This window comes from Rhinolophus ferrumequinum, chromosome 6, assembly GCF_004115265.2.
Source record: "Rhinolophus ferrumequinum isolate MPI-CBG mRhiFer1 chromosome 6, mRhiFer1_v1.p, whole genome shotgun sequence".
NCBI lineage: Eukaryota > Metazoa > Chordata > Mammalia > Chiroptera > Rhinolophidae > Rhinolophus > Rhinolophus ferrumequinum.
Window position 1 is genome coordinate 32,758,507 of NC_046289.1, and position 26,611 is coordinate 32,785,117.

Here is a 26,611-nt window from a genome sequence, read left to right on the forward strand (position 1 = left end):
GAAGTATCATAAATCCAATTGGGTAGTGATTTCATTTTACAGCTGTTGCTCCAGATGTGTTATATTTATTGAAGCAAATTTGTACAGCCTTGAAAGCTGATATGCATATTGATCTGTTAAGTGCTTTTCTTTTCTCCATATTAACATCAAAGAACATCAGAAGCAGTTTGTTTCATCTGGAAGGAAGGAGGCCATATCATCTCTCCTCTCAGTCGTAACAGAGTGTGGAGAACCTAGACCTGCCTGACATCCCATAGATCACCCATTATGCTGACAGGACCTGAAGAGCCGTTCATGACAGGTATTCTAGAAGTGTAAACAAGACAAATGTGTGCCAGAGTGTGGGAAATGAACAACATGGAAATACAGAGGTCAGTCTCTTTAGAAAAGTTTCTAAGGGTTCTGGTGTCTGGGGCTTTTTGGAATGTCTTTTCCAAAGTGAAGGACAAGTTTCCTACCATTAACAAAGAGGCCCAACCATCTCTTTGAATTTTGGAAACAGTGTATACTATATGAGTGTGCTGCTTTCACTCATTTACTGAGTAACTGGTAGTTGAGTGAGACCTGGAACAAAACAGGGTCTGCAATATGACCATGTTTAGTGCAAACTACTCTTTCACTTAGGCCTTTGATCCAGCTGATATAATGGTGCTGAAGTCTGTGAAAACAGGGAAGTTGTGTAGACCTCTGGCCTCTGCTTGCTACTGGGCTCAGGTGAAAATGTAATGTCTGACCATGAGATACCAGATGGTCACATAATCTGAGCTACCTATCATGAACTAAATGATATCTAATCCATCAAAGCATAATGTGGAAATCAACACTCTGTTGTTAAGTGGAAGCGGTCTACACAGTCTGCGCCAATGACTAGAGTATGGTACTTTTTATTTCCATCACCAAAATACTACATGTTCAGGAATCAAAGAGTGGGAGTGGAATAGATTCTTCCCATTACTACTTTTAATAACCTACTCCCCAAAATGTTGCTCCCTGTTTCTAAAAATTTGAATTCTACTGATTCAGAAATCTTAGTTCTTAGGAGAATTAATGCCAGTTTCTATTAAATGGTTCAAGACACTCAATTAGTCCCCACAACAACTGTGATGTAAGTGAAAAATCCCATTTTCATAATGAAGTTTAGTTATTGGGTCATCCAGCTGGTAGTAGGGGGCAGTGCTGGGATCTGAACACAGGCTCTTCTGCTTTCAAAGCCTGTGCTCTTGTCTACTAAGTAATTTTAGCCTCAAGTTAACTGCAAAATGCCGCCACCCAATATTATCACTGTGAGGACACTGAAAACTCATCCTTACCATGATGGAAACCATGTCTTATTGATAACAAGCCCGTTTGTTCTAGTTCTTATTGCTGTGTAATAGCCAACCCCCAAAATGAAAGTTTTTAGTTTGTTTATGGATCTGTAATTTGGGAAGGACTCAGTGGAAATAACTTCACATCACTAATGTCAGCTTGAAGATTGAAGGCTAGAATCATATGAAGACTGTTCACTCACATGTCTGGCAGTTGATGCTGGCTATATTACCTTGGACCTCAGCTGGGGCCTGTGCATGGGTCCTACGCATGGGCTCTCCATGGGGCCTGGACTACCTGATAGCATGATGCCTTGTTCCTAAGAGTGAGCATCCTAAAGTAGACAGAGGCAGGTGGAAGTTGTACGGTCATTGATGACCCAACTTCGGCTGCATTCCGTCTATCCCACAAAGGCTGGCCCAGTTTCAAGAGGAAGGGAAATAGACTCTACCTCTTGGTGGGAGAGTAGAAAGTTTCTAGAAGAACATGTGAGGCAGGAAACATTGCCATGGCCATTTTTGGAAAATACAATCTGCCACACTATTACTAAAGTTAACTGAGCAGTAGCACTAAAACTTATTGGGCTATATTTACTCAGTCGTGGTTAATGCAGGAACTACGGTGGTCTTAAGACTATGAATGGGATCCATGGTGAACTCAGCGACAGGAAGCTGAGGAAATGAGTCAATTACCTATAACCTGGAGAGGAGGTAAGGTCTTTATTGTTTTTAGCTGTAAGAAATTCTTTCCTGCCTCCCCACCCACTCTGCCCCCACCACCACAGCAAAGAGCCCACTTCACTCAACTTATCATGTCTGCTGTGTGTTGTGCCCAAGCGTGCAACAATGACTCTTCACTGCCTGTTTTGAATGGGATAATACCAAATGTCATGAGCATGATTTTTATGAGAAAATAGCAGCACCTTGTTCCCACTCTGTCATAATTTAAAAAAATAAAGCCATTATTGATTACCAAGTCATTTTATAAAGGCACAAAAGTGAAGAAAAATATGAGGAAGTCATGTAACGTACAGAGGGTAAAAATCTTTCTTACCATCTATTCTTATTTTCTCCCAGAACATGAAGATATAATAGTTTAATATATGAAATAAGCACTGACACATTAGACAAGGAATAGGACTGGAATAGTAATAAAAATTGGTGAATGACAGTGATTACCTGTGTAATTCCTTGACCTGGTAAAGCCAAGTTTCCCTGCGCCTCACTAGCTACCCAACAACTTATCGCCTCCTAGCTTCATAAGTACCTTAAGTGTCATGGGTGGTTCCCAGGAGTGAGGTGGGAAGGGGGGTGCTTATGTGTTTATAGGTTGTTCTCTCATGGTCTACCTCCTTCCTGTGAGGACTCCCATTTTCACACCATCATCGTTATCTCCCCATGCTCCCCAAACAGCAAGACCCCTCACAGTGCCTGTGCCATGTGATATGTAAAGCACAGGGGGAAAAGATCTCTCCTAACCACCCTGTCACACACGCTACCTCTCACCAGAATCCCATGAAACCAGTTTCTTCAGTTTTCTGTTAACCCTGCACACAACCAAAGGGTTGGACTGGAGATTGATGGCAGAGCCCAGTGTTTCCAGATGATTTGCTCCCCTGGTCACCCCACAGGCATCATCCATATTTTCAGCTATACCCAGATGAATTTGAATCCCATTTGAGCTCAGTGTTGGGCCTCTATTATAAATACTTCCATTTTGTAATCTCTTTGGGTCTTTCCAATGTTCCCTAAATGTCATGCTGTGTCATAGGTACTGATGAGATTTGGTGAGACAGGCATGACTCACAGCCTAGAAGAAAAGTCTGACTTGTGGACTCAGGTGTTATTCTGGGGTGTGTGTGTGGGGGGGGGGGTGGAGGAAGAAACAAGAACAAGCCAGAGATGGAATTGTCAGAGAATGCAGCTTGAAGTCTGATCAGAAATGTAGGAGCCAGTCACTGAATAATTACTTCCATTCTCCCCTGAGCCCCATTTACTTTCATCATGGAAGAGCTTGATAGGGACAGGAGTGGAATTACTGAGTACAAAGCTTAAACACTTTAAAAACATGGATTTTGTTATATCTCTCCTTGATTTACATCTTTTAGTAGCTCTCCATTGTCTCCTGAATAGAAGTATAAACTCCTAAACATGGCATTTAAGGACTCCTGAATCAAGTCCTTGCCTGCCTTTTCAGTCTCATCTCCTGAATTAGTTTGCTAGGACTGCCAAACAAGGTACCACAGGCTGGGTGGCTTAAATAATAGAAATTTACTTTCTCACGGTTCTGTGGGCTAGAAGTCCAAGATCAAAGTGTTGTCGTCATTGGTTCCTTCTGAGGCCTCTCTTCTTGCTTTGTAGATGGCCTTCTTCTCTCTGTGTCTTCACATGGTCTTTTCTCTCTGTGCATCTGTGTCCTAATTCCTTTAAGGACATTAGTCATACTGGATTAGGGCCCACCCTAATGACCTGATTTAACCTTAATTATTGTTTTAAAAATCCTACATCCAAATATAGTCTTGTTCTGAGGTCCTGGTGGTTAGGACTTCAACATATGAGTTTTGGGGAGACACAATTTAGTCCATAATATCTCCTATTAACCCCTTACCTTCTTTGAGCTCAACACACAAACACACACACACAATCACGTACACACAATTCTTTAGTCATACCTAATGTTTCTTTGCATTCTTTTTGCACATGTTGTTACTATGTTAAAATGCTCAATAAATCCTTTAAGCTCAGCTTCCTCAAAAGCCTTCATTGCAATTCTGTTCCTTGGATTGTATTCCCAAAGAACCTTCTGTAAAGTTCTATCATGTTGCCAATCATTTTGACCTGTACAAGTCTCTTTCCTCATCTTTCCCCCACTAGTTCTGGAGGCATCAAAGGCATAAATAACTTCTATCTGCACACAGTAGATGTCCCAGAAGATTTTAATGACTGAATGAAAATTCTACTCTTACTAGTTATTTGTCTAATAACTAGATGACTGTAATGATTAAGTTAAGGGGCCGTGAGCAATATCCTGACCCTCATTTTTTCCCCTGGCTAGTGCCAGAAAGTACTGCAAGGAATGGAGGTAAAAGGTTGCCGTTAGATTCAGTCTGAGGCACGGGAGTAGGGTAAGAGTAAGGCATCATGGAAGTCGAAGCAACATTGGCCTAGACTTAGGCGAGTCTGTGTTCTAATGTTGGTTCTACTCTCTGCTTACTTTATGTCTGCAGTTAAGTTGTTTGATTTTTCTGAGTTTCAGTTTCCTCATCCATAAAAGTGGTACTAAAATGCCTTTTTTGAATTGACATTGTGAGAATGCAATGAGATAATGTACACAAGTATATAAACTGATCATTATTTTGCTTTGAAAAAGATATTGGTGAAAACAATTTAGTGACATGGTAACACTCTAGTATTTAACTGTGAAGAAAATAAAATAATTTTATGACATTTAATCTATGACACTATGAGCTCAATTATATAACAAAAAAACACACATGTACACAAACAAATACATTTGGAAGAAAGACTGAGAGCAAATATACCTTTATGTCGGTTGGGTTTTCCAGGAAGCTGGCCTCATGATGGAGGAGATTTATTGGGGGAATAATACCACTGAAAGATAAAAGGGGGAGGAAATAAGATTGGGCAGAAATAATTTTCAGACTACTATGCAGATGATTCCAATGAGAGGACAGAGTGGAGAAAACACTCTTCACAAAGCAAATCTGATAGTCTCGGCCAAACCATCCAGGAGCTCCAGAGCAATGGTTGCCCATTAGAGGAGCTTCATACTGGGGAGAGTCAGCCAGGAACTGGTACCCCCACCAAGCTCAGTTATTGGTGGGGAAGATCATGGCCTCAGCTCCAAAACTGAGAATTTCCAAGGTGTTAGTGGATGAAGGCTGTCAGCTAACTATAGTCCTTACAGCTGCACTGAGAGTTCTTTCTTGAAGTGGCTTATCTCCTTGGCTGCCACACCTACTACTATTTAATTAAACAGAGAAAGAACTATTTTCATTTCCTTCCTCGTAATTTTCTTTATTTTCAAAATTTTTTATACTTTATCGCTTATTTTGTTTTCATCAGAAATACATTTTAAATTGTATCCAGAAAAAAAACCTTTAAATTTCTTTCATAAGCAATAAGATAACCTGAAATGCTAGAACAGCAGTAGTTTTGATAATATTTGTAGTAGCTAATTATTTTATTAATTAATAAAATGTTAACTTTATTAATATTTTAAATATTAATGGTGAGGGTACCAATTCCTGGCCGATTCTCTGTGGAACTCCTCTAATGGTCAGTGTTTGCTTTGGAGCTCCCTGTTGGATTGTCAGACACTGTCAGATCTAATTTTATTAAATGCATATTATTATATGCCAGTCAGTATACTAAGTGCTTAACCTGTACTCTCTTATTTAGTTCTTGCAATTGCATTATTTTCCCCATTTCATCTTTCAGCATTTTTAGTGGAAAGCAATAGAACCTGACTTAAATAGCTTAGAAAAGAAATGTGTGCGGTAGACATGGGGAATCTAACAGAGTCTGCAGGAAGGCTGAAGGATGGGATAGGGAGCTGGGACCCAGGGAGCAAAGCAGTGGGGACAGGCTACATGTTGCCTATGTTTCCACTGCTCCTGGATCCTGCCTCTGCGATGCTCTCGCATCATCCGTTTCTCATCTCTCCTTATATGCATGCGCTCCTACTTCTAGAGGCAGTCTCAACAGGAAGAATTGTTGTCTGAGACGAGGTCACATGCTGGAGGCTTAACCAAAGAGTGGGGAGTTGAGAAGCTAACTGGCCTCTTTGGCCTCCCTGAGGGGAGGACTCTAAGGGGTGGATTCCTTAAAAGGAAGCAAAGGAAGGTTGGGTGATGGTAGGTAGGAAGAAGGAAGGGAGGGATGGAGAGAGGAAGAGAAAGAAGACAGGAGAGAGAAAAGAGAAGTGAAGCAAAAAATAGGAGAAAAACATCCTTCATTCTGATTTTTATAGAAGAGGTAACAGAAGTTAAATAACTTCCCCTCAGACATACAGATGATCAATAGATCCAAGATTCAACACCAGGCAGACTGATTTAAGATTTTGTGCTTCTTTTTTCCTTTACCACTGAATTGTATGTACACTTTTTTTTTATTAGTTTCAGGTATACAAAACAATGTAATAGTTAGACATTTACACCCCTCACAAAGCGATAACCTCCCTCCCCCAGTCTACTACCCCTCTGACATGGTATATAGCTGTTACAGTTCCCCTGACTCTATCCCTATGCTGTGCTTTTAATCACGCTACTGTTCTTACACCACAGACTGGCTGACCAGAAGCGTAGATGAAAGTACACTAAATACAAGTTTATGCTTTTCCAAGGTCATATTACTTCCTAGACTCTGTAACATTCCAGGCTGAATGCACAATTGCATACTGGTTTGAATGATTCCTGAGGTATTCAAGCACTACCTCTGCTCCTTAAAAAAAGTCATGTACTATTTCAGAAAATGAAGCACACTGCACACATGGTGCAAGGCAGAAAGGGAAACAAAGGCTCATGCTCACTGTAGGCTGGGATGTTTTCAGATAAAGCACACTTGCTGGTAAGCAGCTTTTCTCAGGTCTAGCTTGCAGCCCCTCTTGCTGTCCCCCTAGTCAGGCAGGAGCAAAAACCAGCTGTGAGTGTTGCTTTAATATCTCAGCTCTCTGAGCTCTCTTCCTTGCATGAACTCAAAAAAAAAAAAAAAAAAAAGACAAAGAAAAAGAAAAAAGAAAAAGAAAAAAGGCTTCTACTTTCCCTTATGAGTATGCATTATGTCCTTGAGATTTTTTTTTTCACATGGACACAATAATCTACCTTCCTGAAGTGTTAAAACTATATACTCAATTTTCTAAAGTGAGATGTGCTACGAGGGCAGTGACTTTCATGGGTTAACAAAAATATTCATCTCTTTTTCTTACTGAATGTATTGCTTTCTATAGATTTTTCATTCAAGGTCCTGTTTGTCACTTTCCATTTCTCAGTTGCCTGGACTTTCATCTCATAAGGATTGTGACACTGGCTATTTGAATTTCCTTCTCCTTCTAAGAGACACTTTTACCATTTCTGTTCCATTTCGCTCAACACAATTAAGTTCCAGAAAGAGCAGAATTATTCCTGAGGTGCTCAAAAACTTAAAGACAACTAAAAGCGTTATCTAAACAATTATTCCAGGAATTGGGATGATAAATGCCTTTGAGAGGTGAGCACAAGGGAATGGTAAAAACTTTGGGTTCAGGAGAGCTGGGTTTGAACTACAGCACCACATGTATTAATTGTGTGACCGTGAGCAAGTCATGTATCCTTTTTGAGTCTGATTATCTCGTAAATGAGAATATTAAACTGTGAGTTCCTGGGTGAATGTAAAGTTCAAGCTGAATAATGTGTGTCGTTGAGTTTGGAACTGGCAAGTAATATATAAATGATGCTGTTTTTGTTGCTGTGGACAATCTGGAAGGAGTCTTGGAAGCTAGAAAAAAATAGCTTCCAAGTAGCCTTCCTTGCTTGCAAAAAACATTAAGTTTTCTTTTGACAGACCTGAAACAGACCTTCCCAGGCAATGGTCTACCATATGAGGTCTGACACTTAAGTTGGCAAACTTGTTGCAACGATGTTGCTAAACTTTTTTGATATCAGAGGGATTATTCATTATGAATTTGTACCAACTGAACAGTTAACCAAGGTTACTATTTGGAAGTGCTGAAAAGGCTGTGTGAAAAAGTCAGACGGCCTGAACTTTTCGCCAACAATTCATGGCCCTTGCATCACGACAATGCACCAACTCACACAGCACTGTCTGTGAGGGAATTTTTAGCCAATAAATAAATAACTGATCTGGTCCCCAATGACTTTTTTCTTTACCTGAAGATAAAGAAAATATTGAAAATAAGACATTTTGATGACATTCAGGACATCAAGGGTAATACGATGACAGCTCTGTTGGCCATTCCAGAAAAAGAGTTCCAAAATTGCTTTGAAGTGTGGACTAGGCGCTGCAATTGGTACATAGCTTCCCAAGGGGAGTACTTTGAAGGTGACCGTAGTGATATTCAGGAATGAAGTATGTACCACTTTTTCTAGGATGAGTTCGCGAACTTAATTGTCAGACCTCGGTGGACAATTCTGGGCCAGAGCAGGGGCGCATCCCTGGCTGACAGATAGCAGGGTGCTTTCCAGCTGGTTCCTGGCCGACATACCAATGGACCTTGACTCAAGCAAAACAGTAGGCTACTCTGACCACACTGGGACTGAGAAATTGTTAGTTCATGCCATTTTGGGGAGCACTGCTGTGCCCATCTGTGCCAGGGTTGGAGGTGGGGAGGAGAAAGGTGCTTAACATTTTATGTTCTCATATTCCGTTTACACATTCTTTACCCTTACTTAATACACTGTATCCCAAATTAAGATCATTTGTATTTATGTGAGAAAAATTTAATGCTCTCTTTCTACATTATAAGTTTATTGAAGGCATGGAAATGTCTATTTTTAACATTGGGGTTTTCAACACCACACAAAGTGTCTGTAATAAAGTAGTCACTGAAGAAGAATTTACTGAATAAATTTATGAATAGTAAATATTCTTGGGAAATTTAGTAATTAGTTATAGTACCACAGTGACTGTCATCTTGTGTAGGAATATTTTCTTTTTCTTTCAGCATGATAAAAGTGAACTGGCATCTTAAAATGCTTACCCATAGAGTTGGGAGGACTATAGGTGGAGCTGGGCCCCTTGTTAATGCTCTAGTCCTGATTTCTTGTTAAATTTTGTAGTAACTTCCGAGGGAGGGATGCTAATAAATAGAATAGCCATCTTGGAACTGGGGTTGTTTTTCTTCACGAGGGCAGCCGGCTGGAGCCCTGGGTTGGAGGTGTGCGTTCCTGCACTACAGTCGTGGTTTTTGTTCCTTTTTCTTTTTCCAAATAAACTGCTCTTTTGGTGGATTTTCTGGAGAATTATTTTTGCCAGTCAACAAGCATCTGGTAAAAATGAAATCATAGGAGAGAGAGTTAAAAATTGATATAAGGTTCAATGGAAACCTTGTATTTTCTCTGTTTCATATTTAATCAATTATTTGAATAGCTAATATTGACCGGGATATTGTCTGAAAAAATTTATTGTTTTTGTCTGTCTTCCTTTTTAATTTATAAAGCATAATACAATAATGAACATTCAAGCTTTGATTTACTCTTCAGAGATCCTTTGGGATCTCTGTGCCTATAGACAATGTGCCTATAGACAAGACCCCAGAATCTCAGGGACACGGATGCAGAGGTAGGTGACTAAAGATCACCTCCTTGGTGGGGAAAGAGACTAACATAGAAACAGCAGGGAACCATTTCTGGAATGTACATAGACATTTCCCAACTCACTTTCCTTTTTCCGTGTACAGGAAATTCATGAAGCTAATGACAGCTATAAATTTTGGAGCATTGTTTTCTGCAAAACATTTCCAGAGAGTATCTACAATTTACCTTATCAGGTAGGAAATGTGATTTTTTTTTTCTTTTTGGTTGTTAAGAACAAAAAAAATGCTTTTTCAAATTTAGTCTGGCATTGATTGGGAGGAAAAATGAATTTTAGGAGCTCTGAGACACATTCTCCCCTGATCATCCCTATTAAAACTCCATCAGAAATTCAGAATTATGGCTGCTGCATGAATTGGATTAATTGTATGATCATGGCACAGTATTTTGTAGGCCTCCGGCAAACCTAAAACTAATGGTTTATGGCTGTCATGGCGCTCCAATGGGGGCTAATCAGAAAAGCTCTAGGATGTCTATTAAAGAAACTGGCATGCAAAATCAGAAAACCAAACTGAGTATTCTATCAGAGATAAGAACTTGATTTAATAGAAAAGCTGAGGCTTTCCTGCCACTCAGCCAAAACATGCACTGAGAGGAGGCACTCCATAAATAATGCCTGGATACATCTTGGGCTTCTGCCAAATGCTAACAGATGTGAGGAGAAGGGATGTAGGGCAGCATGTCAGGAAAGATTTTTACATCAAATATATAGATAGCATCTCTGCCCATTTGCAGATAGGCATGGTCATGTTAAAAATGCTACAAGGAGTTTTTAAGGCCCCTGAAATTATCTTCCACATGTGGGTAAAGCTGAAGCTGTTTGTTTTCATGTTTCTCGAGCATACAGAGTGTGCCAGATAACAGTATCTGGCTTTGGCATAGTATAATGAAAGAGGATGTAAGCAAACTACACTGTCTGAAAAGGGAGCTATACTAGGCCAAGTGCTTCATAGAGAGAAGAGTTGTGTCTTCATCTTTGTATATCCCTAGCTCTTAGCCCAATGCCTAGTACGTGTATTCAGTTCTTAACAAATACTGAAATTGGTGAGAACCGAAATGCTATGATAGAGCTTCATAATATAGGAGCTCAGAAGAGGGGCTTGTAATCCAGCCTAAGAGGTGGGAATAAGGAGAGGGTTGGAGACAACTTTCCAGAGGAAGTGACATTTGAACAGAATTGTTAATGACACGTGGGGGCTAAACAAGCAGAGAAAGAGATCAGGAACATTCTGGGCAGTAGGCAAAGTTTTCCCAAGAGAGGGGTGTGATAGTGCAGCAATTCCCCAAAATTGCAAACACCGTACTTTGTTATATCTGCGGTGCAAGGGTGGGTGGTAGGGAGTAGTCAGACACGGGCTGGACAGGGACCAGATTTTGGAGAATGTCATGTTAATGAATTTGAACTTGAACCTTAAAGCAATTGAAAAACCATTGAAACATGTTAAGCAAGAAACTGACATGACTGTATTTATAGTCTTAAAAGACCTCTATGATAGGTTTGTGGAGGATCCCTTACAGGGTGCAGGGAGAGTATGATTGAGAGGCTTTGAAATGATCTAGACAGAAATTGGTGGGGTCTGGATGTAAGGCAGTGGCTGTGAGGATGGAGATATGTGGACTAATTTGAGAGATATATAGGAGGGAGAACTGGCAAAACTGGTGATTATATTCAGAGGTGAGGGAAAAAAGGGCATCAAGGAAAATACTCAGGGTTCTGATTTGTGTACCTGGGAGAAGGATAACACCATTCATTGAGGTGGTGAAAACTGGAAGGGAGAGGTGTGGCCACGGTAGATAAAAATGGGTACTCTTATTTACACGATGAGTTTGAGCATCTGGGGAAATTCCTAAGATAGCCAATAGGCTGTTGGATATTTTGGTATGTAAATTATAGCTCATAATAGAGCTCTAGACTAATGATGTAACTTTGAGAGTCATTGACTTGTAATTTATAAGTGTAGCAGAGACTAGATGGGAAGAGGCTGAAGAATACCTAGAGAGGAGAATCTGAGACAGTCTTGGAATATCAGCAGAGGGACAAGAAAAGCTCATCTGAGTAGCTTGTCTTTAAAAGGAAGCTGAATGAATAGGGACAGAAATAAAAATGTGAGTGTCTGAAGTAGATGTATATCCATTGCAGGAGTGGCACAACAACAACAACAACAACAACAACAAAAGGTAAATAAAGGATAGGTCAGCATCTTGGCTCTCAGGATATTGCTTAATTTTACATTTATTGTCTTCAATATATAGCATTTTCACATCATAAATCAAACATGTAAGAATTGCATTTTTGTTTCCTCCAGGGCAAGTGGCATCAGAATGTACCTGTTAGATGATAACATTATGACAGGAGAGCCCATCGAGAAAAATCTCTCCCATTTGGAAACCAGGTACTGTTGCAACTCACTCCTATCTTTCCTGATAAAGCTCCTGCTGCTTATTTTGGGATATGTGTTGTTATGGTGACGGGGCTGGAGTGGATGGAGTTTAAGAGATGGAGTGTAAAAGATGCCATAAAATGTAGGAGAATTTAAACCATATATCTTTGAAAAGTGTGTTCCTTGAAAAGGGTATATTGAGATTTGCTTCAACTATGCCTGGGGTGGTGATGGGTACCACATAATCAATAAGGTTTCCATCAGCACCTCACACACTGGGGGAGCTTTATAGCTTTCCTTTAAATGTGTTTTCCTAGACTGTTTTTATAATGCTCGTCCTCTAATTACCTTGGATATTTCGTGATGTAAAGTCCACTTCACTTGTCAGCCTTGGTACTTAATTTGATGCCTACATTCGCACATTCAGTGACATTGGCAATCAATTGTCTTTCAAATGGAAATCACCAAAATGAATTTTGAATGTTCACCTCTTTATTGCATACAGCTGAAGAGCCTAAAACAGCCTAGCTCAGGGCAGATCTAGTGTTGACTAAAAAATACATGATTCTTGCCTGGTTCTATTAATAAGTGAAATACTTATTATAGTTGTTTCTAGATATAAACATTTAAATGTACACTTTACCTACAATAAAATGCAGTATACTCATAGTCTAGATATATATTAAAATAAAATAGTGAGGGCTTGAAAACAAGAAGGGAAAAAAACCTACAAATCTTCCTCCAAAAAATATACTCAAATAAAAGCAAAAAGAAAAGGTTAAAAAACAATAGCTTTATTTTTCAAACCAAACCATATTTTAAAAATCTTTTACACTCATTATATTGTTGCCTCACTACCAATCCCTACAAGGCAGGAGTTATTATCCCCATTTTACAGAGGAAGAAACTGAAGCAGGGAGAGTGAGTGACTTCACCAAGGTCAGAGCTAGAGAAGAGATCAGAATACAAACCCAGTCTTCCACAGTCATCTGCCCGAAATCAGTCTTTATTCCATGGAGAACTGGTGATTTGCAATTCTGTTATTTAAGAAATGATTGGGAAATCATGCATTTCCAAAGTGCATTGAAAGCCTCCAAATGAACAAACTTAAGGAACAAATCTTGTCCAAATAGACACATTTAGGATTTTTGTTTTTCGGGTTTTCTTTTTTTTTTTTTTGCATTTGGTGTCCATTAATTACAAATTTCTTAAGAATAAGTATTATTTCACAAGTGAAAGCCAAATTTCTACCCTCCAAAATTTTTATTAAATAGTGTAACAGCCCCAGTTTAATTCTTTTTCCTATCAAACAATGTGGAAAACCAAACTTACAGTCCCTTTTCTCATTCTTACTGGTTTTATGAACTTAACTTTTGTAAACATTCCAGCATAAGCAGTTCATTCAGTTCACAGTGACCTAATTTTCACTGGAGCATATTTTAATGAACACTTTTTGTCAAGTGACAAAATGTTTTTCTAGCTAGATGTGAAATGTATATATACACATATGTACATATATATGTATATATATGTGTGTGTATATATATGTGTGTGTGTGTGTATATACATATACACATATATTTGTATATGTATATATGTGTGTATATACATATATATATATACGTATATATATATGTATATATATATACACACTCACACACATATATATATGAGAGAGAAAGGGAGAGACAGACAAGAACAAAGACCCAGATTCAAAAGGTAGAGTATCTTGAAACATTCTTTTATTCTAAAGAGTTTGTTATTCTTCTAACAGGTCTGTCAGATCTATTCTGGACCAATACTGAACAAAGTCCACTTTTATATTATACTGAAAATTGAGAAATTTATTCATTTCCATGTGAAATTAAGTGTATGATATATTTTAGAGCAGGCTTTGTAACAATCCTTTGTAAGAGTTTAATATTTAATGCATACTCTTAGTTTAATAACTGTGAATTTTACTAAGCTTACTGCTCATTTAAAAACCAACCCAAATTCCTCCTCATTTGATTCATGACTGACCAGGCATTTTCATATTAACTTGTCTTCCATGCCATTCTATAATTCAGGAAAATGTTTCAGACTTAACTTAAACAATTGTGTTATAGTGGTATTGCAATGTTTTACCTAAATTAGCAAGTCAAACAAAGTATATATTGTTAATAATTTAATGGTAGGAATGATCATATATTAAAATGTTTCATTTAACATACTTTATATTGAAGCTTTATCCATCCTGTTTTTTTCAGAAATAAAACTTAATTTTTGGTTTAAGATAATATAATTAATGTTACTGTAAGACATGGACTTTATGTATTTTAATTCCTGGAAACTTCAAGACCACTGTTTTGCCAAGTCATCATTATTTTTATATTTCAGATTTTTTCTGGATATTCTCAGTTTTTCCACATGAATTATAGAATCACTTCATCAATATTCTCTGCCCCCTAAAATTCATGCTCGAATTTTTTACAGTTAAATTTATTGACATACAATTTACCTAAGTGCACTCATTTTCAGTGAACAGTTTGGTGAATTTTGATAAATTTGTATAACTACATTTTCTTCACCCCACGAATTTCCCGAATGCATCTTTGCAGCAATTCTCCTACCCTGTCCCCAAGCAACCATTGATCTGCTTTCTATCACTACAGATTAGAGTTTCATATAAATGGAATCCTACTCTGTGGAGACAGTGTCTAGCTTATTTTAGTCAGCATAATGTTTTGTAGTCACCCATGTTCTTGTGTATAGGGTAGTTTCTTTTTACTGCTGATTACCATTCCATTGTATAGGGGCACCACTTTTTTTATCCATCTGGAAGCACCAGGCAATTTTTTTTCTGCACAATGAGAACCTGGTGGGGTTCCTGGAGGTAAAACTCACGGAAGGGTGGGGACCCTTTTAAGATGGGGCCCCCTTGGAAATTTTAACTCTCAAGCTATTCTACATTGAGCCTCCAACAATTCAGCAGTTACAATTTAAAGTGTTCCCATTGATAATGGCTCCAGCTGCAGGCTTTTGCTCTCTGCATTCTGTGATTCGCTATGTCTGCATGTCTCTCTCTCCAAATTTCCGAGGAGCAGTTTGTCCTGTAACCTCAATTCTGTGAGGGATGTAAGAAGAGTTGTTGATCTTTAGTTTGTTTAGCCTTGTGTGTATGTGTGTGTGTGTGTGTGTGTGTGTGTGTGTGTGTGTGTGTGTGTGAAATGGGAATGATGACTTCTAAGGTCTTTACATGTCAGCTTGGAAACTAGAAATTCTCTTGCTACCCATTTTTCATTTAGCAATTTGCCTCAGTAATGAGTTATACGAGTTCTCTACATATTGTAGATAAAGGTCCTTTGTCAGACACATGGATTTCAAAGTTTTTTGTTTGTTTGTTTGTTTGTTTGTTTTAGTTTCCTTTTCTAATTGTTCACTGCTAGTATATACAAAAAACAAAAAACCTCTAAACCTTGATTTTTTTGTATGTTGACCTTGTATCCTGAAAACTTGCTAAATTAAATTAGTTCTAATAGCATTTTTGTAGATCTCTTAGGATTTTTTATACACACAATCATGTTGTGTGCAAATAAAGACTGTTCTACTTACTTTTTGCTATCTGTGGGTCTTTTCTTGACTTTAATTTAGCAAGTTTCATGTACAATATGCTTTTGTTTGCTTTTTCAGAGGGAACAGAGGCAACTGTCTTTATTGGGGCCTATGGGTTGGCTGTCTTTACTCAAAGGCCACCTACTTGATCTTGACCCCCTACTTGTCACCCTCTTCCGCCAGGTAGTTGATGGCCTCCAGGTTCACAATGGAGGTTGGAGAACGTGAATGTGTATCCATCTGGCAGCTTGATGGTCAAGTCTCCCCGGTGGAAGGAAAGGCACACGTCTGTGATACTTCAGGCTGTAAAGGGAAGGCAGATTCCCGCTGCTCAGCCCCCACCGTCCTTGCTATTACACACAATAGTGTTGCTGTCCCATGTATATCAAAACGAGGGTTGGAATACAGGCATACGTGTTGCTGTCTTTGCCCAGGTTTCCCAGGAAGAAGCTCTTGGTGTTGGGGGTCACGTCACCCTGCAATCTGAAGCACTCCCCAGGTTTTAGAGTCAGGTTGCTGGCCACCAGACCAGAAGCCATGACTGAGGACAAGAGGATGGTCCTGGGGGCTGTGGCACCAGTTGTCTGATGACTCCACCTAAGAGCTTCACGTACAGTATGGGAATGATGAGAGCACATATGCTTTCCCCATTCCCAAGCTAAAGGAAGAGTGTTTTCCTTTCACTCTTAAGTACAAAGTTTGCATAGCTGTATTTTACCAGGTAGAGAGTATTCCCTTTTATTCCTAGTTTTCTGACAGTATGGGTTTCAGTTTTGACAAATACTATCTTTGCAACTATTGAGTTGATAATACAGTTCCTTTACTCTGTTAATATGGTGATTTACATTGATCCGTCTTTTGAATGTTAAACTAATTCTGCATTCTCGAAATAAATCCAACTTGACCATAATAAATTATTCTTTTTATATAGTGCTAGATTCAGTTTGTTAAATTTGTTAAGGATTTTTGTGTCTGTATTTACAAGCAATATTTGTCTATAACTTTTTTCTTTTAATGTATTTGTCTGGTTTTGATATCCCAGTAATGCTTACCTCAATATCACAATAATGCTTACACCTCCAAGTGCTGATACCATAGTAATGCTTATACCTCCAAATGCTGAACTTATGTAGGATTGACATTATTTATTATTAAATGTTGATCAAACTCACCAGTAAAACCATGTTGGCTTAGAGTTTTCTTGTGGAAGTTTTTGAATTATAAATTCCATTTCTTTAATATTCATGGGTTATTAATATTTTCTATCTATTAAGGTATCAATTTTTTAAAAACTGTGTCATTGGAGATTTTTTTCAATTTCATCTAGATTGACGAATTTATTGGCAAAATTTGAACTAAATTGTCCTTATTATCCTTTTAAGTTCTATGGGATGTATAGTGATATTTGTTCTTTTAATCCTAATATTGCTGATATCGATCATTTATGTGTCTCCTTTCTTTCTCTTTCTGTCCTCTTTTTGCTCAGTCTGTCGATCTTTTTCAAAGACATGTTTTGGTTTCATTTGTTCATTTTTTTTTTAATTGTTAATCTCTTTCTAATCTATTTATTTCTTCCTTCTTATTACTTTTGATTTAATTTTCTCTTCTTTTGTAAAGATTTTAGGGTGGAATTTTAAATCACTGATTTAGCCCTTTTTTTCCCTAATGTAAGTATTTTAGGTTACACATTTTCCTCGAATTTTTACATTAGTTGCATTCCACAAATTTTGATTTGATATATTTCATCATCATGCTTACTAAAATATTTTTTGAATTACTTTATTATTTACTGTTTGATCCATAGACTACTTAAAAGTTTGTCATATATTGTCCAAATATTAGGAGATTTTTTGAGAAATATTTTGCTATTGATTTCTGGTTTAAATCTTTTATGATCAGGAAATACATTCTGTATTATATCAATTCTTTTAAATTAATGTCTTCCAAACACATCAAGTTGTATACATTAAATATTTACAGCTTTGTATGCCAATCATATCTCAATGAAACAGTTAAAAAATAATGAGCCTTACATAGTTATTACAATATTATTGACTATGTTCCCTATGCTGTACTTTACATCCCCAGGACTATTTTGTAACAGCCAATTTGTGCTACTTAATCCCTTCCCCTTCATCACCCATCCCCACAACATGCTTGCCATCTGGCAACACTCAAAATGTTCTTTGTATGGAGGCAATCACCTCCTAAGTTACAAAAATGTCTAATCACTATGTTGTACACCTGAAACTAATATAATATTGTACATCAACGGTGATTGAAAAGTAAAAAAAGAAAAAAAATAAGTCAAACAAAAACAATGAGCCTTGTTTTAAACCCAGCAAATGGTCTATATTGGTGAATTATTTTTGTTTGCATTTGAAAAGACTAAAGAATATGTATTCTGTAGATGTTAGGTGGACTGTCTCATATATCAATGAGCTCAAATTTGTTAACATGTTAACATGGTTTTTCTCTTTATTCTTAGGTTAGTAATTTGATATTAATAACCCGTGGCATACTTTCCAAAGTATGTTTTTCTTGTTTAAAAATTCACTGAGCTTCTTGGATACTTAGGATTAATCAAATTTGAAAATTTTCAACCATTTTTTTCAAACAGCTTTTTTTTTTTCTGCTTTACACCTTCTCTTTTGGTACTCCAATTAACCTTTTAATAAATCATTTTACAGAGTCCCACAGGTCATTTAAGCACTATATTTTTCTCATCTTTTTACCCACTGGGTTTTTATCCTATACCAGATATTCTAAAATGTGTAGAATGCAGCAGTCCCCCTATAATCCTTTTATTTTTGTATATTTAAATTTTAAATTATTATTTTCCCCAAATATGTGTTCAATTTTTAATTCATATTAGGAAGTAAAAATATGAAAGAAAGAAAACACATTGTGCAACCTGGAAACAGGATTTCTCTGTATATTCATAAACATAGTTTTATTTATTTGTTCAAAAATATTTTTGTATTATGTATGCATGCCATTTACCTTTCACTAATAATTATAAATGAAAAAACAAAGATCTCCAAATATTTGAGGAAAATAAACAGAACTAAAGAAGTACAATATGAGGTAACAAAACAAATACTCCAGAAAAATTTAGAGATAGCTGTGAAAAGAAAAATAATTCTAATTGCCATGCTCAAGGAGATTTGAAAGGATACTGCATTCTTAAATTAAAAGCTGATTGATCTGAAAGAGAAGTTACCAGCAAACAAACAAAAATGAGTTAACATGTTAAATATATTAAATAACAAAAAAATTTAACAGATGGAATTAAAAAGTACAGATGGAGGACATCATAAAAAATGGTGGCATGAGGTGAGCCTCTTGAAAGCTCCCCTGGAATTTACAACAAATTGAACAACTATAACTCCACAAAGGGCTCCCGGTGCAGCAGACAGGCAAGACTAAGAGGTACACTATTGAAATCATCTAAAGCTGGGCAAATTGCACAAGCAGGAGAGGAGGGAAGGGAGAAGTGCAGAGACGGGGCCATGCGGTGCAGGACACAGACCTAGCTCAGTGCTCCCAGCTCACTGAATTATGGAATTCTGCATCTACAGGAGAGGAATGAACTCAGACTGCTAGGGCTCTGCTTATGGCCCACAGGGCTGAGAGGACAGCATATAACACAGCTGAACTCAATGCTCACAGCAGAGACTTCGGAGCAAAGACTGAGGGAAGAAGGTTGAAAACGGTGGTTGAAGCCCTCACTGCCAAGCAGAGAACGGGATCCTTAGGCACTGAGACTAGCTGCCTCCTCCCAACCCTCCCAGAGCCCGCCCTGCCCCAACCAGCCCAGTGCTAGAAGCAGAACAGTAGCAGTGTCTGATCAAAAGAACAGAATATTTGCAGTTCTGAGAACTGTGGTCCGCAGACATGGACTCACAGCCCAATCAGTTCCAGCAAAGGGAAGGGAGCGGTGAAAGCAGGACTGGCTGTGGTGGTGGTCTCTGCTATTGCTCTGAGCCACCTCTCCTGACCCACTCCACCCCTGTCCCCACCTATCTGGGCAGATCCCTGCAGGAGTAAACTGAGCTGCTGAAACACACAGGCTCTGATTCTGGTGCAGGAAGAGTTTTGTAACTTCAGAAGCTCTCCACATGCCCCCACGGAGGCAGCGCCCTATGACCCAGGTGAACTGTTCACAGAGGAGAAGCCCGCCTTCCAGCGAATCTCCCCATTGTGTGAAAAGCCAGAATAGTGCAGAGAATATATAACACTATGATGTGAGAGAGAATAAAAGGCTGCAGTTGGAGAGAAAATAAAACATTCTACCAACACCTACTGGAAAACAACAGAAAGACCTCTTTCTATCAACCTGTTGCAGAACCCACTTCTATAGATGTCTAGGAAAAGAAATAATAAATCATTAATTGCCATGAATAACCAAAGTAACAAGACAGCTCAGAAAGAAAATGAAGTCTCCAGAAAATGAACTTAAAGACATGGAAATATGTCACTTAAATGACACAGAATTCAAGATTGCAGTTCTGAAAAAACCCACGGAGATGCAAGAAAACACAGACAGGTAGTTTAATGAACTCGGAAATACAATCAAAGAACAAAATGAACACTTTACCAAGGAGATTGAAATTTTCAAAAAGAACCAAATAGAATTTCTGGAGATTAAGAACTCAGTAAAAGAAATGAAGAATGAAATAGCCAGCTTAGGTAGTAGAGGTGACCAGATGGAGGAAAGAATCAGTGGCATCGAAGATAGAAACCTGGAAATTACACGGATGGAAGAAGAAAGAGACTTGAGACTTAAAAGAAATGAAAGAACTCTACAAGAACTTTCTGACTCCATCAGAAAGAGCAATATAAGAATAATGGGCATACCAGAAGGAGAAGAAAGAGAGAAGGGAACAGAGAGTATATTCAAACAAATAGTTGATGAGAACTTCCCAAACTTGTGGAAAGAACTGGATCCTTGAATCCAAGAAGCAAATAGAACACCTAATTACCTCAACCCCAACAGGCCTTCTCAAAGGCATATTGTATTGAAGCTATCCAAAATTACCGACAAGAAAGAATCCTTAAAGCAGCCAGGGAAAAAAAGACGGTAACCTACACAGGAAAGCCCATTAAATTATCAGCAGATTTTTCAGCAGAAACTCTACAAGCCAGGAGGAAGTAGAATCAAATATTCAAACTATTGAAAGAGAGAAATTATAAGACAACAATAATATATCCAGCAAAAATATTCTTTAGATATGAAGGAGGAATAAAGACCTTTCCAGACATATAGAAGCTGAGGGAATTTTCTAACACACAACCTGCAATACAAGAAATACTGAAGGAGGCTATTGGACCAGCATCAATAGGGATAAATTGTGGCAAAAAAAAACATAAAAAGGGCGAGAGTAAAACCTGATCTGGAATATGGGAATGGAGAAAGTAAGCATGTGGAAGAAAATGGAATACCCTAAGTATGAAATTTTCTTTTACATAAACTTAATGGTAACTACTCAAAAAAAAAATGTAGAACTGAAATATATAACATAATAAAAGAAGAAACAGAAGGAAAACACCATAGAATACCACCACACAGAAATAATAGAAAACAACAACAAAAAAAGGGCAAAGAAACAATGGAGACACAGTCTTACCAGAAAACTAAAGATAGAAAGATAGGGAATCCTCACATATCAATAATCACCTTAAATGTAAATGGACTGAACTCATCAATAAAAACACAGAGTAGCAGATTGGATCAAAAAACAAACCCAATTATATGCTCCCTCCAAGAGACACATTTCAGCTAGAAGGACAAACATAGACTCAAAGTGAAAGGGTGGATTTTGACATTGCAAGTAAATGGTATCCAGAGAAAATCAGGTGTACTATACTGATATCAGATGAAACAGACTTCAGGATAAAAAAGGTAACAAGAGACAAAGATGGACATTTCATAATGATAAAGGGAACTATACAACAAGAAGACATAACAGTTATCAATATTTATGCCCCCAATCAGGGAGCACCGAAATATACCAAGTGACAACTAACAGAACTAAAGGGAGAAATTGACCAAAACACAATTATAGTAGGGGACATAAATACATCATTGACAGCTATGGATGGATCATCCAAACAGAAAATAAAGAAATAGCAGCCCTAAATGACTCATTAGATGAAATGGACATAATTGACATTTATAGAGCACTTCATCCTAAAACATCAGACTATACATTTTTTTTCTAGTGTACATGGAATATTCTCAAGGATAGACCATATATTGGGACATAAAACTAGCCTCAGCAAATTTAAGAAGATTGAAACCATACCAAGCATATTCTCTGATCACAAGTGTTTGAAATTGGCTAACAACTCAAAAAGAAAGCAGGAAAAAACACAAATATGTGGAGACTAAAGAACACACTTTTGAAGAACAACTGGGTCAAAGAAGAAATAAGAGGAGAGATCAAAAGATACCTGGAAACAGATGAAAATGAAAATAAATCCTACCAAAATTTTGGGGATGCAGCAAAAGCAGTTTTAAGAGGTAAATTTATATCATTACAGGACTTTCTCAAGAAACAAAAAAAATCCCAGGTAAATAACCTCACGTTACACCTTAAAGAACTAGAAAAAGAAGAACAAATGAAACCCAAGGTCAGCAGGAAAAAGGAAATAATAAAAATTAGAGAAGAACTAAAAGAAATAGAGAACAAAAACACAATAGAAAAATTAATGTGACAAAGAGCTGGTTCTTTGAAAAGATTAATAAAATTGACAAACCCTTGGCTAGACTCACTACGATAAAAAGAGAAAATACGCTAATAAACAAAATCAGAAATGAAAGAGGGGAAGTTATCACAGATGCCACAGAAATATAAAGTATCATCCAAGAATATTGTGAAGGACTATATGCCACCAAATTCAATAACCTAGAAGAAATGGACAAGTTCTTAGAAACATGTACCCTTCCTAGACTGAGTCACGAAGAATTGAAAAATCTAAATAGACTGATGACCAGTAAGAAAATTCAATCAGTCATCCAAAACCTTCCCAAAAGCAAAAGTCTGGGACCAGATGGCTTCACTGGTGAATTCCACCAAACCATCAAAGAGGATCTAATACCTGTCCTACTCAAACTCTTCCAAAACTTTGAAGAAGAGACAATACTCCCTAACTCATTTTATGAGGCCAATATTACCCTGATACTAAAATCTGGTAAGGATAACACTCAAAAAAGAAAACTACAGACCAATATCTCTGATGAATACTGATACAAAAATCCTAAACATAATTCTAGCAAATCGAATGCAACAAAGCATTAAAAAGATTATTCATCATGACCAAGTGGAGTTCATCCCAGGCGCATAAGGATGGTTCAACATACACAAATCCATCAATGTGATACATCACATAAATAAAATACAGGACAAAAATCATATGAGTATATCAATTACTGCAGAAAAAGCTTTTGACAAGATACAAAATCTGTTTATTATTAAAACACTTAATAAAATAGGTATAGAAGGAAAATACCTTAACATAAGAAAGGCCATATATGACAAATCATCAGCTAATATCATAATTAATGGTGAAACAATGAAGTCCTTTGATCTATGTTCAGGAACATGACAGGGCTATCTCCATCACCTCTGCTTTTCAACATAGTGTTAGAGGTCCTCGCCAGAGCAATCAGGCAAGAGAAGGAAATAAAAGACATTCAAATTGGGAATGAAAAAGTTAAATTGTCACTCTTTGCAGATGACATGGTGCTATATATAGACTATATAGCATCCACCAAAAAGCTATTAGAAACAACAAATGAATACAGTAAATTTGCCGGCTACACAATCAATGTACAAAAGTCCATTGCATTCCTATATACTATATACTAACAATGAAAATCTCAGAAAAAGAAATAAAAAAAATTCATTTTGCAATAACAACAAAAAGAATAAAATACCTAGGAATAAACTTAACCAAGGATGTGAAAGACCTCTATGCTGAAAACTACAAGACATTTTTAAAAGAAATTGAAGAAGACATAAAGAAATGGAAAGACATTGCATGCTCATGGATTGGAAGAATCAACATAGTTAAAATGGCCGTATTACTCAAAGCAATATACAGATTTAATGCAATCCCCATCAAAATTCCAATGGCATTTTTTAAAGAAATAGAACAAAAAAGTCATCAGATTGGTACAGAACCACAAAAGACCCCAAATAGCCAAAACAATCCTAAGAAATAAGAACAATGTAGGAGGTATTGCACTCCCTAACTTTAGCTTGTACTACAGGGCAACAATAATCAAAACAGCATGGTATTGGCAGAAAAACAGATACACAGACCAACGGAATTGAGAACCCAGAAATAAAACCACATAAGTATGGACAGATAATTTTCAACAAAAAAGCAAATACATAAAATGGAGAAAAGATAGCCTCTTCAATAAATGGTGCTGGCAGAATTGGAAAGCCATGTGCAAAAGAATGAAACTGGACTGATACCTGTCATCATGTACCAAAATTAATTCAAAATGGATCAAAGACATAAACATAAGGCCTGAAACAATAAACTGCATAGAAGAATACATAGGTACTAAGCTTATGGACCTTGGGTTCAAAGAGCATTTTATGAATTTGACTCCAAAGTCAAGGGAAGTAAAAGCTAAAATAATGAATAGGACTATATCAAACTTAAAAGCTTCTGCACAGCAAAAGAAACCATCAACAAAATAAAGAGGCAACCAACTGAATGGGAGAAGATTTTTGCAAACAGTGCCTCCGATAAGAGGCTAATATCCAAAATATACAAGGAACTCATACTACTCAACAACAACAAAAAACAATCCAATTGAAAAATGAACAGAGGACCTGAAGAGACATTTCTCCAAAGAGGACATACAAATGGCAAACAGACATATGAAAAAATGCTCAACATTACTAATCATCAGAGAAATGCAAATAAAAACCACAATGAGATATCACCTCACCCCAGTCAGAATGGCTGTCATCAACAAGACAAATAGTGACAAGTGTTGGAGAGGCTGTGGAGAAAAAGGAGCCCTCATACACTGTTGGTGGCAATGCAGATTGGTGCAGCCACTATGGAAGGCAGTGTGGAGGTTCCTCAAAAAATTAAGAATAGAAATTACCATATGACCCAGCAATCCCTCTCTTGGATATCTACACAAAAAAAATCTGAAAATATTTATCCATAAAGACATGTGCATTCCAATGTTCATTGCAGCTTTACTTATGGTGGCCAAGACATGGAAACATCCAAAATGTCCTTCGACAGATGAGTGGATAAAGAAGTTGTGGTATATATACACATTGGAAAACTATTCGGCGGTATGAAAAGATGAAATAGAACCATTTGTGACAACATGCATGGATCTTCAGATTATAATGCTAAGCGAAATAAGTCAGACAGAAAAAGTACAGAGCCATATCATTTCACTGACATGTGGTATATAAAACTGAAAACAGCAAAAGAACAAGAAAACAAATGAAGAAACAAAAACTCATAGACATAGACAATAGTTTAGGGGTTACCAGAAGCTAAGGGGGAAGGAGGCTCTAGAAGAGGGTAAACGGGGTCTAATATATGGTGATGGAAAGAGAACTGACTCTGGGTGATGAACACATAATGTGAGACATAGATAATGTATTACAATATTGTACACCTGAAATCTATGTAACTTTACTAACAATTGTCACCCCAATTAACTTTAATCAAAAAAATTTATACAATGGAGTATTATGCAGCCATAAGGAAGAAAGAAATCTTACCATTTGCAACAACATGGATGGATCTAGAGAACATTATGTTAAGTGAAATAAGTCAGACAGAGAAAGATAAGTTCCATATGATCTCACTTATTTGCGGATTCTAAAGAAAAGAATAAGTGAATGAACTAATCAGAAACTGTGTGGGAGACAATGAGGAAAAACTGAGGGTTGCTAGATGGGCGGGAGGGGTGGGGGGTGGGGGGGAGGGTGAGGGGATTGGAGGGCAGTCGGTGACCACAGGATGGCCACGGGGTTTGAATATTAATCTGGGGAACGTAATTTGGTGGTTACCAGAGCGTAAGGGGGTTGGGGGGTGGGGGATGAGGGTGAGGGGGATCAAATGTACGGTGATAGAAGGGGAGCTGACTCTGGGTGGTGAACACACAGTGTGATTTATGGATGATGTGATACAGAATTGCACAACTGAAATCTATGTAATTCTACTAACAATTGTCACCCCAATAAATTAAAAAAAAAAAAAAAACGAACTACTTTCATTAATAACATAAATGTAAAAAAAAAAAAAAAAAAAAAAAAAAAAAAAAAAACAAAAAAACGTACAGAAGGGGAGCTGACTCTGGGTGGTGAACACACAGTGTGATTTATGGATGATGTGATACAGAATTGCACACCTGAAATCTATGTAATTTTACTAACAATTGTCATCCCAATAAATTAAAAAATAAAACAAAAACAAAAACAAAAAAACGTACAGATAAACTGCTCTAGGGTTTATTTCAGCATCCCTAGTTAATGCCAACAACCTTGCAAATATGGCAAAATGGTCACAATAGGTGTGAGATTACATGGTCAGTTCTGCTAAAATTTATTATCATATTTATTACTGTGAAAATAACCACAAAATTCCCTTCGTTGTTCAAAGCATCATTTTGGTAAAGAAAGGACAACACAGTGCAAAGTATTGTGAACAACCAGATCTTCTCCTTAAATTTATACATGTTGTATATTACCTAGCATTTCTTTAGCTATTTCTAATTCCATTGTCCTAGTCAGAAAGGATAACTCTTTCCAAGATTTAATTTACACCAGGAAAGTATTAGAATCCATTTATTTAAGACAAAGGTAAAGAAGCTAGAATTTAACCATACCTTAACCAGTCATGCTACATCATGAGTCAGTAGTTCAGATTAATTTTTATTCAATTGCTTGTGCTTTTAGGAGTAGTTTTTACAAGTAAAATTAAACAGCAGAACTGGAAATTT

At 37.2% G+C, this 26,611-nt stretch overlaps 1 pseudogene; it reads right to left on the minus strand.

Annotated features, from left to right (window-relative positions):
- Positions 1 to 15,738: 15,738 nt before the first annotated feature.
- LOC117023941 (galectin-1-like) lies at positions 15,739 to 16,151 on the minus strand (annotated as a pseudogene).
- Positions 16,152 to 26,611: the final 10,460 nt, after the last annotated feature.